Below are 9,867 nucleotides of genomic sequence, written 5' to 3'. Positions count from 1 at the left end.
CATGGACTGCTTTGCCAGATACAGAGTCGCCACCTAAATATTTTTAAAATGGGGAAATTTAGGAAACCCTGACTCGGTGCCGAAGGCCACATGTCCGTCATCACCGGAGTTGTCTCGGCTCAGGAGCTTAGGTACGATCGGGGAAGGTCAGCTATGAGCACCCCCTTTCGCCCGGTCCGAAGACCGGCCTCTACTAACCGTGATATCCGTTTTTGAAAACTTTACGTGTTCTTAAACCAATTATTAGCCTAGAATTACTATGTTATGCGCACAGCAAACAAGTATAGACCAAGTCGCCTAAATTGGGACAAAACATTTCATGTTTGTTTTGAAAGTGGTTTGCTACTCGTAAGTAGGCTAAAATGCAGGTTTTGCCACCCTCAAGAGGGCTTTTAGAAAAGATGGTTTTGCCACTATCGAGTGGGCTTTAAAATTCACAGTTTTAATGCATTATCCCAATTGAAGCAATTTGACCTCCACCCACAGGCATTCAAACAATTTATCTCATATAAGCACTTAGCCGCATGGTAAGCATACTGTCATGTTAACATTCACACGCATGCGAGATGCTGAAGCATAAATACTTACATTGTACTCCGTGTCAAAACAATAAACTAGTTAGCAAACATGCATGTCCCTAGTTCATGTTATTTTGCCTAATGCAACACATACAAGACGCAATTTTAGTTAGGCTCGGTTAACCTAAATATGGCATACGATATGCAATCAACTGATTCATGTATTCAATTTTGGAATTTGAAAATACGAATGCGGTTAGTATGATGTACCGAGCCCGGTGCATGTCAACAGATGCATGAATGCACGCATGCACATCATAAGGTATGCTGATTTCAAAAATGCCCTAATCTACCATCATAAGCAGGTAAATAAAAGGGAAGAAAGAAATGGGGATTGGAAGACATACACACACTCACCCACACTTATTACATGTTTACCCTCACTTAGAGGGTCCGAATGAATATTACAATCCCAAATAATAAACAAATAAAATTGTTACAAAAATTCCTAATTTAATTTAAAAGAAAAGGGGGCGAAGGAAAGAAAAGGGGTGGCCGCAGCCTCTGCCTCGGGATGCGCGAATGATGTATGCTCGAATCCGTCTCGTCCGGAAAACCCGTACTGTACTCCTGTCGCCTCTGTTTGTACTGCCTTGTCTTTCTGAAAATTACCAAAGTACTGGAGCAAGTTCCTTGCATCCTGCAGAGCACCGCCGGTCGGACAGAATTACCACCGGCACTTCACAACTCCCATCGGCATTGTATTGGATCTATCGGCACTCCAGATAGTGCCGGTCGGCACTAAATTCTGCCGGTCGGCAAAACCTTCCTGCAGAAGACAATTTGACAGCAAACAGAGAGCAGACAGTGCATGGTATGGAGTTTTTGGAAACATGTAAGCATGGTCATACCTCTTATCATATTTTGAACTCAAAGAAGCATGACCTTCGATCTTTGAGCCATCAATGGTGCATGATGGCTCAAGGGATCAAATTTGCCACTTAATGTAAGGATGTATGCAACAAACAAAATGAAAACCGAAGCCTTATCAAGTTGGGGTCAAAGGTCCCGATGACCGGGAATCGAGACACATTACACCCCATGAAGTATGAATGGTCCTTGATTCCTACACTTGGTTTGACACCCCAAATCAAGTAAATGCAATGCATGTTATGCTCATAAGGCTCAAATGCACTATGCCACCAAGATACAAAGCACAACAAGCATTATGCAACCGACATGACAAAATGTATGATGCCAAGCATACAAGGTACAAACATGATGCAAGCATAGACCAAATTGACCATGGGATTGATGTGCTACAAGGCTTAATGGAGCAACCATGCAACAAACATGGAGCAAGCATGCAAGAGGGCTTAAAATGGCAAAGGGGCAGGCCCTCACCCTTCTCAAAACAGTGGCCAAAAGTGCTCAAAATGATGGACAATCAACTCATGTTAACAAGCAAACTTATGGTCCCAAAGTTAAGGCACAAAAAGGAAACATTTCATCCTCATTAACATGACCACTCATGGCATGATTAAAGCAAAGCAAGAACAGAATTTGTGCATGCAAAATAGGACCCCAAAAACTCCTAATATGGCAGCTAAAATATCTCCCATGAAGCATATGCACTAAGGCTCATTCTTAGGCATAAGAGGACACACCCTCAAGGCATTAAAGAGGCCATGCATGCACACATACAAGCATGATTCTTGGACTAAAATGTGGTCCTTAGATGATGTTAAATCATGAGGGTAATCACAAACATACATACTAGAGGCCAACATGCTCAAAGCCTTTAAGCCAAAATACAAAGCAACCTTAACACACGTGTCAAGCATGACTAAATGGATAACCAACAGACCTTAAGCATGGGAAAACAATATTAGAAACTTCATGGAACTAAGCCAACTTACACAAGGATCATGGCCTAATCATGGTATGCACTTCTAAGCAAAGTAGAGCAATACAAAGCAAGTATTACAAGCATGCAAGGAGGCATAAACCCGGCCAAAAACAGAGGTTGCATATGACCTAAAATGCCTAAAAAAATTCTGAAATGAGGCCAAGGATCATCAAGCACACATGCTACCCTTTTGAGCTCAATAAACAAGGAAACAAATCATGAAGGGAGAGGGGTGTCCCTCCCCTATGCAAGACTTCAAACCATCCTTTTTTGACACTAAAATACACTGATTTTCAGTGGCCAAAAGACCAAAACACTGAAGTGAACAAAACCTTATGAAAAGAGCAACAAAATGGATCAAACAAGGCCTATAAGGGTGAGTTTGCACTCAAACCACAAAGTGACCTTAATGAAAGTGCTAGAGCAGGAAAATTTAAGCCTTTTTCATGTTATACACAAGAGCTAAAACAGTAAACAAAATAGGTAGAAAACCAATGCAAGTTTGGGGAATAAAAAGGAAGATGCTCACCCTTGAAGAACCCTTGAAGAACAAATGGTCTGGCCTCCTTCTTTGGATCAAAACCAGTCCAAAACTCAAGAAACAACTCCTCCAAGTCCCTCAATCTCGGAGTAAGGTGTAATGGTGTGTGTAATGGTGTAAAAGTAAGGTAAAACACACCTTTTGAGCTAAAAAACACACACAAAGGAGGAGAGAGGGGGAGGTATAGAGATAATATGTATCTATATTGCTAAGGGCTGGTTTTTGCTTCTAACTTTCTAACCTAGAACCAAGAGGAAAGCCCCTCTCTTATAGGACTCCCTCTTGCAAAGCTTATACAACAAGCTTGGCTAAAGGGAAATCCCTCCATACACGTGTATGGAGGGGAGAAGAGTTGGTGCCAGCTATCACAGCTGGCACAAAATATCTTCATAAAGTGGATGAACAGTGGTCGGCTGCCCAAAAATGCTATTTCGGCAAAAAACAGTGCCGACCGGCAACAAACTATGCCGACCGGCATTAAAATGTGCCGACCGGCAAACAAAAGTGCCGATGACAGAAAAAGACCCGCCGGTGGCCTCCAGCCACTGCCGGTGGTGTGTGGGGATGCCTTACATGGCATTCCCTGCCTCTCAAAGGCAAGATGCAAGTGTTTGGTGCAAAACCAGACACTAAACGGTTGAGTTCGGAGATTCTGAGGCAGGGTACGCGAGCCGAGACCTCCGGGAACTCCAAACGAACACAAACATGGATGATCACCGGGTGTTCAAACGGTGACGTCCAAGTCTTGAGGACGGTCAAAAATGGGGTGTCTACAGTTGCCCCTCTTTGACATAACTCGAAAGTCATAACAATGACGGGAGTGAATGTTAAAGCCCAGAGACGACCCATTTTTGACAAGGCCGAAGACTTAGACAAACATACAAGATAAATAAGATAAGCGCCCGGAGGCAGGGGCAAGATGCAAGACAATGCACGAAGCCGAGCATAACTTATGATCATGCAAAGAAAGCTGTAATGAAGCAAACATGCGACAATTCTAAGCTAGCATACCAAACTACACTACAATGCAGAAAGGATGTAAGAGAATTATGGAATTCTCAATACGTCTCACTCGGGAGATACAGTACCTGTGCGGCTCGTCTGGTTACACCAGCTTCAAATGAACCATACATACAATATCGCGCCTGAAAAGAAAACAAACTTAACAGGTACAATATTGTTAGCAATATGCACAGTAGCATACTCGAAATGCGTGACAACGCAAGGCAAGTGGGGAGCATTACAATGCTGTGGAAAGACAATCTGGTAAGTAGAGTAAACGGTCTACACCGGCAACAAAATTGATCATGAACATGCGGTCTACGCAGGTGATGATATTTAGCAAATATGCGGTCTACGCAGTTGAAACATGCGGTCTACGCAGGTGATGAAACTGAACATGCGGTCTACGCAATCAAAACATGCGGTCTACGCAGATGTTGAAATTAAACACACGGTCTACGCAAGTAATGAAATTAAACATGCGGTCTACGCGATCAAAACATGCGGTCTACGCAAGTATTGAAATTAAACACGCGGTTTACGCAATCAAAACATGCGGTCTACGCAGGTAATGGAATTAAGCATGCGGTCTACGCAATCAAAACATGCGGTCTACGCAGGTAATGGAATTAAGCATGCGGTCTACGCAATCAAAAAACATGCGGTCTACGCAGGTAATGGAATTAAGCATGCGGTCTACGCAATCAAAACATGCGGTCTACGCAGGTAATGGAATTAAGCATGCGGTCTACGCAATCAAAACATGCGGTCTACGCAGGTAATGGAATTAGGCATGCGGTCTACGCAATCAAAACATGCGGTCTACGCAGGTAAAACATGCGGTCTACGTAGGCAAAACATGCGGTCTACGCAGGGAAAGTAGTTAACATGCGGTCTACGCAAGTAAAGAAATTTATTACAAACATGCGGTCTACGCAGGTAATGTAATTAACATGCGGTCTACGCAAGGAAAGAAAAGATTACAAACATGCGGTCTACGTAGGGAAAGTAATTAACATGCGGTCTACGCAAGTAAAGAAATTGATTACAAACATGCGGTCTACGCAGGTAATGTAATTAACATGCGGTCTACGCAAGGAAAGAAAAGATTACAAACATGCGGTCTACGCAGGGAAAGTAATTAACATGCGGTCTACGCAAGTAAAGAAATTGATTACAAACATGCGGTCTACGCAGGTAATGTAATTAACATGCGGTCTACGCAAGGAAAGAAAAGATTACAAACATGCGGTCTACGCAGGGAAAGTAATTAACATGCGGTCTACGAAAGTAAAGAAATTGATTACAAACATGCGGTCTACGCAGGTAATGTAATGAGATGCGCAAAACCGCGCAACGGAGTGCAATGCACAAAACAGTGCATCGATTTGAAATGCACAAAACAGTGCGATAGTTTGAAATGCACAAAACAGTGCGCCGATTTGAAGTGCACAAAACAGTGCGACGGTTTGAAATGCACAAAACAGTGCGATGCACAGAACAGCGCGAACAATTTTGAAATGCACAAAACAGTGCAATGTGTAGAACAGCGCGAGGTTTGAAATGCACAAGACAGTGCGATGCGCAGAACAGCGCGAACAATTTTGAAATGCACAAAACAGTGCGATGCGCAGAACAGCGCAAGGTTTGAAATGCACAAAACAGTGCGATGCACAGAACAGCGCGAACAACTTTGAAATGCACAAAACAGTGCGATGCGCAGAACAGCGCGAACAACTTTGAAATGCACAAAACAGTGCGATGCTAAGTGCGACATGCATGCCACACGGAATGTAAATGGGCTGAAATGCGCAACAACGCCCGTATTCCAGAATGCATGACAATGCATGGAATGGAAATGCAATGATGATGCATGAGAAATGTGCACGATAATGCAAAGGGGTGCATGTTGCAACGCATGTAACACGTGCATAACAATGCAAATGTGTGGCGCATGACAGCGCAATGTAATGCACCGAAGTAGTGTGATGAACTCGTGCAACACACATGGGGCAACTTTTGAATTTAAAAAAAGGATACAAAAAGGATACACCTTGCATGAATTCGAGTGCCACGCACTGGAGACACGGCCCGAAGTCAAAACGGAGGCCGGTTGAATGTCGGAGATGCACTTTCTTGCACTTTCTTGAGCTCTGAAGACCACGAACTTCTCATATGGCCTAAACAAGGCCGTGGGAACCCCACCGGCCGAAAGATGAGGCCACCGGCTGGCCATCGGCACAAAAACAATTCCATCGGCACAAAAAAGTGCCGCCCGGCACAAAACATTGCCGACCGGCAAACAGTTGCTGATGCGGGGCAGTTTTGACTTTTCACCTTGGGTGTTATAAAATAGGGCTTCAAGCCCTATTTCCTCATTTCCTCCACGCCGAAATCCCTTGCTCTCTCTCTCTAGAGCTTTTTCCTTTCCTCGTTTCTCCGTTTCTTCGCGTTCTACGCCCGTTTCGTCGTTGGATTCGCGTTTCTCTTCGCGTTTCGGACGTTTTCGACCGATCACATTCTCGTTTCGGTGCCTCGTTTGGCGTTCTCGCCTTTTCGGGGTTTGTTCCCCTCACTTTCCTCTTCATTTTTGTGCCCTTTCACATTCCGGCCTTCCCGGCCATTTCCGACCCTCTCGGGAGTTGACTTTCCGGTTGACTCTTCGTATTCCGACCCGGTTTTCCTTTTCCGGGCCATTTTCACACCACTCTCTTCATGGCGGACGACATTCCACGTGGCGGGACTCCCCCGGACCACGAGATGGATCCCGGGGTCGAGCTCTTACCACTGAGCGAGCGCCCGTTCGACCCGGCGACCTACCGGCCGGCGATCCACGTTCTGCCCCCAGACGGCCTGCGTCAGTTCCGGAGCTTTGAGAGGTACGCGGCGCCTGAGCTACTACTACGCGAGCCTACCTCCCATCTGCCTTTCAGCACTTCCGAGGTAACTTTTCATCTTCTGCTTTACTTTCTGCAATGTAGGATACAAAACTGCCATAGTTAGTTGTATTCTCTAACTGCTGAAATCTGATATGCCGTAGACCGTAGTTGACTGTAAACATACATACAACTGATATCTGCTTGAGACTGACACATGCACACACACTGCACTAGCCCTGAATCACTCAAACACACTGTACTCACTGTATTCTACTGCACACACACTGGTACCCAGTATTTGTCTGAATCTGTTAGATTTGCACATATACTACATCTGTTCTGAAACACCCAAACACGCTGACACATCACACGTATTTCACTGTAAGCACACCGGCGCCCGGTATTTGCCTGAATCTGACAAACTTGCATATATGCCATATCTGTCCTTTCAAAATTGCATTTTGAATGTTGTCTTGCAATTGTCATTTTCTATTTGCAGGAGGGTTCCCATACCATTCGCGGGTATGGGAATACTGGTGCACGGGAGTGGTATGATGAGCTCCCTGATGCGGTCCAGCGCATCGTGGACCGGGCGGGCTTCGGCACCTTCTGCCGAGGGCTCTCTAGGTTGTCCACTTGCAGACCTCTTCTTGCTGCTTTGGCGGAGAGGTGGTGGGACACCACCGATTCTTTCCACTTCTCTGCTGCAGGGGATATGACGATGACCCCTTATGACTTCTCGATGCTCACAGGCATCGGGGTAGGGGGTGATCCGATTCCCTTCGACACCGACATGGATGAGTGGACCGCCGCTCAGGTCCATCTACTGGGGGAGGCCCCACCACTAGCTCGTCCAGGCTTCGTGCGGTACTCCTGGTTCGAGACACAGTTCAGGGTTCAGCCCGTTTTGGAGGAGGTGCAGATGACCCCAGAGGACGAGGAGAGGTATGCTCGCGGCTTCCTCATGTTCTTGTTCGGGACTACCATCTTCGCCGACCGGGCGAACACCGTGCCTCTCTGCCTTCTTAGCGCACTGGTGGACGTCCGGGATATCTTGCACTACGATTGGGGCGGCGCTGCTCTGGCCACCCTGTACGCATATATGAGCTTGGCTTCTCGTGGCAGCGGCCAGCTGCTTGGAGGTTACTGGCGGGCTTGGAAGGTACATTTCTTCTCCACTTTTTCATTCCTGTCTCGTACTTTCTGTACTCAGTACACTGCACACACTGTAGTCTGCTTTACACTTGCTGTATACGATACACACGGCACATACATACATTCTGCTTTACACTGACTGTACACTGCTCACACTGTACACTGCACACAATACACTGCACAACACACGGCTCTGCCATTTCTGTTTCATTCTGTATATCCTGCTTTATCCGATGGTCATACTGACATCTATTTTGCAGTTGTGGGTTTACGCCTACTTTCCTAGGCTTGCCCCCGTGCCAGTCGCGGAGCCTCCTCCGGCTGTCCCGTTCTCGAGTCGCTTCGACGGGAGATGCACCCGGCGACCACGGGAGACATTCGGCTTCTTCCGCCGATATTTTGACACCATCACCCCGGCCGAGGTATGCTTTACTTTCAGTTCATTTAGCTTCGCTTTCCCACTGCATATTTCAATAACAGTAGATAACAAACTGTCTGTCACTTTCAGATCACATGGCGGCCATGGGCCTCCTTGCCGTCGGCGATGCGGGGTCGGTTCCCCGGTGCTGAGGAGACCTCGCGTTTCCGGATCTTGCTAGAGGGCCCGGTCTGTCGGGCTTGGTACCTGGGGGAGCGTTTTCTATGCCAGACCCGCGGGTTACCTGAGCAGATAGTCCCGGCTCACCCTCCTGCAGAGATGAGGGAGACCGAGGGGCTGACCACTGAGCAGCTGGATGATTACTCCATCGGCTGGGAGGAGGCCGGCTTCCGAGGCACCGACGACTATCATGAGTACGTGCGGACGTACCTGATGTGGCCTCTGAGTGGCCGTCGAGCAGAGGGGGCCAGGCCTGCGGCATCGGCGGTTGGGGCCAGAGCGGGAGCAGGGGTTGGATCCTCGAGGAGGGCCCGGGTCCGTGGTAGGGGCGGAGTGCAGGGAGGACGAGGAGCTGGCTGGCCTGCCCTGCCTGCTGTACTGACTTTCCAGGGGCAGGGTGGGTCGACCTATCAGATCCCCTTCGCCCCTCCACCGGCTGGTCACGAGTTCATTGATGTCCCCGACTTACCTCCGGTACGTATTACTGCATTTTTGTACAGTCATTCATCTCAGTTTACTTGATATTCCACAGAATATTGATGCATCTGATACTTTTGCAGGCCTCTTATGAGTACACCCGTCAGTCGTTGGCGATGAATGCCTCGATGATGGGGATGCTTCAGCGGACTTTTGACCTCCTAGCCGTCTACAGCATACCGGTATGTCCTTCTGACATTGGCCTCAAACCATTCATATATTGATTTGCATAATCTGATGCACGGCACAACACCTGATACACTGATCTCACAGTATCTGACACGCTGTATACACTGCATTCGGCATTCCTACACTGTACTCATATACTGCATTCTGCACTGTTAAACTGCTCACGGCATTCATACACTGTACTCACACACTGCATTCTGCATTGCTAAGCTGCTCACGGTATACTGATGCATTTCCCTTTTCGTGAACTTTTCAGCCTCCTTTCCAGATTCCCATGGCAGGAGGTGCTCCAGCTAGACCTTCTGTCCCTGCTCGGAGAAGAGATGAGGAGGGTAGGATATTTCCCCGTACCAGGGGAGGGCGTACTCACGTCGGGAGTAGCTCGCGAGCTCTAGTCCCGGACGATGACGATGACGACGACGAGGAGTCAGAGGCGGAGGCAGGGTCATCGGAGGAGGAGACCGGAGACAGTTCTAGCTCGGGCTCTGATGACGACGCTGATGATGCTCTTGGACCCTCGTCCAGGAAGAGGACCAGGACGGACTGACAGCCCTTGGAGCGCTTGACATAGATGCAGACTTTTGCTATCTTTTCTTTCT

The sequence above is a fragment of the Camellia sinensis genome, chromosome 9, assembly GCF_055761805.1.
Source record: "Camellia sinensis isolate YWXY chromosome 9, ASM5576180v1, whole genome shotgun sequence".
Taxonomy (NCBI): Eukaryota; Viridiplantae; Streptophyta; class Magnoliopsida; order Ericales; family Theaceae; genus Camellia; species Camellia sinensis.
The sequence above is the reverse complement of the archived record's forward strand: the minus strand, read 5'-3'. Positions refer to the sequence as shown.